Raw genomic sequence first — 7,521 nt, 5'->3', positions numbered from 1 at the left:
AACCATTATTATATAATATAATTACTTAATTTATAGTTCTTTAACGTTGATACTTAGTGATGAAGAAACCTAAAATTTGGTGATGGAGAAGAAAATTATAGAATTCTTTAAATATAATACACCATAATTCAATGTGATTATGGCAATACAAATATTATTGAGCTTGACTTTGTTATTTCAATTGTTACCCATTTATATATAATATGAATCATTCATTTATAGTTTTTAAACTTTGTAGCTTAGTGATGAAGAAACCTAAAATTTGGTGATGGAGAAGAAATATATTAATTTTTTATATATATGATATACCATAATACAATGTGAATATGACAAATACAAATAATATTAAGCTTTATTACGTAATTTCAGTTATTAACAATTTATACATAATATGAGTCATTAATTTATAGTCCTTTAACTTTGTTACTTAGTGATGAAGAAACCTAAAATTTGGTGATGGAGAAGAATATTATAGAATATTTTACATATAAGATACCATAATACAATGTGAATATGGCGAATACAGATTAAATTGAGCTTTATTTTGTAATTTCAATTGTTACCGATTTATATATAATATGAATCATTCATTTATAGTTTTTTAACTTTGTCGTTTGTGACAAAGAAACCTAAAATTATGTGATGGGTAAGAAAAATATTTTTTATATATATAATATCCCATAATACAATGTGAATTTGAAAAATAGAAATAATAATAAGCTTTATTACGTAATTCCACTTATTTACCATTCATATATAATATGAATAATTAATTTATAGTCCTTTAACTTTGTTACTTAGTGATGAAGAAACCTAAAATTTGGTGATGGAGAAGAAAATTATAGAATTTTTTACATATAATATAGCGTAAGACAATATGAATATGGCGAATACAAATAATATTGAGTTTGATTTTGTAATTTCAATTGTTACCCATTTATATATAATATGAATCATTCATTTATAGTTTTTTAACTTTGTTTCTTAGTGATGAAAAAACTTAAAATTTGGTGATATGTAGAAAAATATTAGTTTTCATTTACATATAATATACCATAATACATTGTGAATATGACATATACAAATAATATTGGTCTTTATTACATAATTTCGCTTATTAACCATTTATATATAATATAATTAATTTAGTTATAGTCCTTTAACTTTGTTACTTTGTGATGAAGAAACCAATTTTTAGTGATGGAGAAGAAAATTATAGAACTTTTTAAATATAATATGAGTCATTAATTTATAGTCATTCAACTTTGTTACTTAGTGATGAAGAAACCTAAAAATTGGTGATGGAGAAGAAAATTATAGAATTTTTTACATATAAGATACCATAATACAATGTGAATATGGCGAATACAAATTAAATTGAGCTTGATTTTGTAATTTCAATTGTTACCGATTTATATATAATATGAATCATTCATTTTTAGTTTTTTAACTTTGTCGTTTGTGACAAAGAAACCTAAAATTAGGTGATGGGGAAGAAAAATATTAATTTTTTTTTACATATAATATCCAAAAATACAATGTGAATATGAAAAATACAAATAATATTAAGCTTTATTACGTAATTCCACTTATTTACCATTTATATATAATATGAATAATTAATTTATAGTCCTTTAACTTTGTTACTTAGTGATGAAGAAATCTAAAATTTGGTGATGGAGAAGAAAATTATAGAATTTTTTACATATAATATAGCGTAAGACAATGTGAATGAATACAAATAATATTAAGTTTGATTTTGTAATTTCAATTGTCACCCATTTATATATAATATGAATCATTCATTTATAGCTTTGTAACTTTGTTTCTTAGTGATGAAGAAACCTAAAATTTGGTGATGGAGTAGTAAAAATATTAAAACATTTTACATATAATATACCATAACAGAATGTGAATATGACAAGTACAAATATTATTGAGCTTTACTACGTAATTTCAGTTATTAACCATTTATAAATAATATAATTAATTAATTTATAGTCCTTTAACTTTGTTACTTAGTGATGAAGAAACCTAAAATTTGATGATGGAAAAAAAATTATAGAATTTTATAAGTATAATATACCATAATACAATGTGAATATGGCGAATACAAATAATATTGAGCTTAGTGATGAGAAACCTAAAATTTGGTGATGGAAAAGAAAAATATTAATTATTTTGACATATAATATACCATAATAGAATGTGAATATGACAAATAAAAATAAAGTTGAACTTAATTACGTAATTTCACTTATTAACCATTTATATATAATATGAATCATTAATTTATAGTCCTTTAATGTTGTTACTGAGTGATGAAGTAACCTAAAATTTGGTGATGGAGAAGAAAATTATAGAATTTTATAAATATAATATACCATAATACAATGTGAATATGGAGAATACAAATAATATTGAGCTTAATTTTGTAATTTCAATTGTTACCCATTTATATATAATATGAATCATTCATTTATAGATTTTTAACTTTGTTGCTTAGTGATGAAGAAACCTAAAATTTTGTTGCTTAAATTTTTTTACATATAATATACCATAATACAATGTGAATATGACAAATAAAAATAAAATTGAGCTTTATTACGTAATGGCACTTATTACCCATTTTTTAACTTTGTTTCTTAGAGACGAAGAAACCTAAAATTTGGTGAATGAAGTAGAATTTTTTTTTACATATAATATACCATAATACAATGTGAAAATGACAAACACAAATAATATTGAGATTTATTACATAATTTCACTTATTAACCATTATTATATAATATAATTACTTAATTTATAGTTCTTTAACGTTGATACTTAGTGATGAAGAAACCTAAAATTTGGTGATGGAGAAGAAAATTATAGAATTTTTAAATATAATACACCATAATTCAATGTGATTATGGCAATACAAATATTATTGAGCTTGACTTTGTATTTCAATTGTTACCCATTTATATATAATATGAATCATTCATTTATAGTTTTTAAACTTTGTAGCTTAGTGATGAAGAAACCTAAAATTTGGTGATGGAGAAGAAATATATTAATTTTTATATATATGATATACCATAATACAATGTGAATATGACAAATACAAATAATATTAAGCTTTATTACGTAATTTCAGTTATTAACAATTTATACATAATATGAGTCATTAATTTATAGTCCTTTAACTTTGTTACTTAGTGATGAAGAAACCTAAAATTTGGTGATGGAGAAGAATATTATAGAATATTTTACATATAAGATACCATAATACAATGTGAATATGGCGAATACAGATTAAATTGAGCTTTATTTTGTAATTTCAATTGTTACCGATTTATATATAATATGAATCATTCATTTATAGTTTTTTAACTTTGTCGTTTGTGACAAAGAAACCTAAAATTATGTGATGGGTAAGAAAAATATTTTTTTATATATATAATATCCCATAATACAATGTGAATTTGAAAAATAGAAATAATAATAAGCTTTATTACGTAATTCCACTTATTTACCATTCATATATAATATGAATAATTAATTTATAGTCCTTTAACTTTGTTACTTAGTGATGAAGAAACCTAAAATTTGGTGATGGAGAAGAAAATTATAGAATTTTTTACATATAATATAGCGTAAGACAATATGAATATGGCGAATACAAATAATATTGAGTTTGATTTTGTAATTTCAATTGTTACCCATTTATATATAATATGAATCATTCATTTATAGTTTTTTAACTTTGTTTCTTAGTGATGAAGAAACTTAAAATTTGGTGATATGTAGAAAAATATTAGTTTTCATTTACATATAATATACCATAATACATTGTGAATATGACATATACAAATAATATTGGTCTTTATTACATAATTTCGCTTATTAACCATTTATATATAATATAATTAATTTATTTATAGTCCTTTAACTTTGTTACTTTGTGATGAAGAAACCAAATTTTGGTGATGGAGAAGAAAATTATAGAACTTTTTAAATATAATATGAGTCATTAATTTATAGTCATTAACTTTGTTACTTAGTGATGAAGAAACCTAAAAATTGGTGATGGAGAAGAAAATTATAGAATTTTTTACATATAAGATACCATAATACAATGTGAATATGGCGAATACAAATTAAATTGAGCTTGATTTTGTAATTTCAATTGTTACCGATTTATATATAATATGAATCATTCATTTATAGTTTTTTAACTTTGTCGTTTGTGACAAAGAAACCTAAAATTAGGTGATGGGGAAGAAAAATATTAATTTTTTTTACATATAATATCCAAAAATACAATGTGAATATGAAAAATACAAATAATATTAAGCTTTATTACGTAATTCCACTTATTTACCATTTATATATAATATGAATAATTAATTTATAGTCCTTTAACTTTGTTACTTAGTGATGAAGAAACCTAAAATTTGGTGATGGAGAAGAAAATTATAGAATTTTTTACATATAATATAGCGTAAGACAATGTGAATGAATACAAATAATATTAAGTTTGATTTTGTAATTTCAATTGTCACACATTTATATATAATATGAATCATTCATTTATAGCTTTGTAACTTTGTTTCTTAGTGATGAAGAAACCTAAAATTTGGTGATGGAGTAGTAAAAATATTAAAACAATTTTACATATAATATACCATAATAGAATGTGAATATGACAAGTACAAATATTATTGAGCTTTACTACGTAATTTCAGTTATTAACCATTTATAAATAATATAATTAATTAATTTATAGTCCTTTAACTTTGTTACTTAGTGATGAAGAAACCTAAAATTTGATGATGGAAAAGAAAATTATAGAATTTTATAAGTATAATATACCATAATACAATGTGAATATGGCGAATACAAATAATATTGAGCTTAGTGATGAGAAACCTAAAATTTGGTGATGGAAAAGAAAAATATTAATTATTTTGACATATAATATACCATAATATAATGTGAATATGACAAATAAAAATAAAGTTGAACTTAATTACGTAATTTCACTTATTAACCATTTATATATAATATGAATCATTAATTTATAGTCCTTTAATGTTGTTACTGAGTGATGAAGTAACCTAAACTTTGGTGATGGAGAAGAAAATTATAGAATTTTATAAATATAATATACCATAATACAATGTGAATATGGAGAATATAAATAATATTGAGCTTAAGTTTTTTAATTTCAATTGTTACCCATTTATATATAATATGAATCGTTCATTTATAGATTTTTAACTTTTGTTGCTTAGTGATGATGAAGAAACCTAAAATTTTGTTGCTTAAATTTTTTTACATATAATATACCATAATACAATGTGAATATGACAAATAAAAATAAAATTGAGCTTTATTACGTAATTTCACTTATTACCCATTTATATATAATATGAATCATTAATTTATAGTCCTTTAACGTTGTTACTGAGTGCAGAAGAAACCTAAAATTTGGTGATGCAGAAGAAAACTATAGATTTTTTACATATAATATACCATAAGATAATGTGCATATGGCTACTAAAAATAATATTGAGCTTGATTTTGTAATTTCAATTATTAGCCATTCAAATATAATATGAATCATTTATTTATTGTTTTTTAACTTTGTTTCTTAGAGATGAAGAAACCTAAAATTTGGTGAATGAAGTAGAATTTTTTTTTACATATAATATACCATAATACAATGTGAAAATGACAAACACAAATAATATTGAGATTTATTACATAATTTCACTTATTAACCATTTATATATAATATAATTAATTAATTTATAGTCCTTTAACTTTGATACTTAGTGATGAAGAAACCTAAAATTTGGTGATGGAGAAGAAAATTATAGAATTTTTTAAATATAATATACCATAATTCAATGTGATTATGGAGAATACAAATAATATTGAGCTTGACTTTGTAATTTCAATTGTTACCCATTTATATATAATATGAATCATTCATTTATAGTTTTTTAACTTTGTTGCTTAGTGATGAAGAAACCTAAAATTTGGTGATGGAGAAGAAATATATTAATTTTATATATATATGATATACCATAATACAATGTGAATATGAAAAATACAAATAATATTAAGCTTTATTACGTAATTTCAGTTATTAACAATTTATACATAATATGAGTCATTAATTTATAGTCCTTTAACTTTGTTAATTAGTGATGAAGAAACCTAAAATTTGGTGATGGAGAAGAAAATTATAGAATATTTTACATATAAGATACCATAATACAATGTGAATATGGCGAATACAGATTAAAATGAGTTTTATTTTGTAATTTCAATTGTTACCGATTTATATATAATATGAATCATTCATTTATAGTTTTTTAACTTTGTCGTTTGTGACAAAGAAACCTAAAATCATGTGACGGGTAAGAAAAATTTTTTTTTTTATATATATATATAATATCCCATAATACAATGTGAATATGAAAAATAGAAATAATATTAAGCTTTATTACGTAATACCACATATTTACCATTCATATATAATATGAATAATTAATTTATAGTCCTTTAACTTTGTTACTTAGTGATGAAGAAACCTAAAATTTGGTGATGGAGAAGAAAATTATAGAATTTTTTACATATAATATAGCGTAAGACAATATGAATATGGCGAATACAAATAATATTGAGTTTGATTTTGTAATTTCAAATGTTACCCATTTATATATAATATGAATCATTCATTTATACTTTTTTAACTTTGTTTCTTAGTGATGAAGAAACTTAAAATTTGGTGATATGTAGAAAAATATTAATTTTCATTTACATATAATATACCATAATACATTGTGAATATGACATATACAAATAATATTGGTCTTTATTACATAATTTCGCTTATTAACCATTTATATATAATATAATTAATTTATTTATAGTCCTTTAACTTTGTTACTTTGTGATGAAGAAACCAAATTTTGGTGATGGAGAAGAAAATTATAGAACTTTTTAAATATAATATGAGTCATTAATTTATAGTCATTCAACTTTGTTACTTAGTGATGAAGAAACCTAAAAATTGGTGATGGAGAAGAAAATTATAGAATTTTTTACATATAAGATACCATAATACAATGTGAATATGGCGAATACAAATTAAATTGAGCTTGATTTTGTAATTTCAATTGTTACCGATTTATATATAATATGAATCATTCATTTTTAGTTTTTTAACTTTGTCGTTTGTGACAAAGAAACCTAAAATTAGGTGATGGGGAAGAAAAATATTAAAATTTTTTTAAATATAACATCCAAAAATACAATGTGAATATGAAAAATACAAATAATATTAAGCTTTATTATGTAATTCCACTTATTTACCATTTATATATAATATGAATAATACATTTATAGTCCTTTAACTTTGTTACTTAGTGATGAAGAAACCTTAAATTTGGTGATGGAGAAGAAAATTATAGAATTTTTTACATATAATATAGCGTAAGACAATGTGAATGAATACAAATAAAT

The sequence above is a fragment of the Lathyrus oleraceus genome, chromosome 7 (assembly GCF_024323335.1).
Source record: "Lathyrus oleraceus cultivar Zhongwan6 chromosome 7, CAAS_Psat_ZW6_1.0, whole genome shotgun sequence".
NCBI classification, from domain to species: domain Eukaryota; kingdom Viridiplantae; phylum Streptophyta; class Magnoliopsida; order Fabales; family Fabaceae; genus Lathyrus; species Lathyrus oleraceus.
This window is presented reverse-complemented; position numbering follows the sequence as displayed.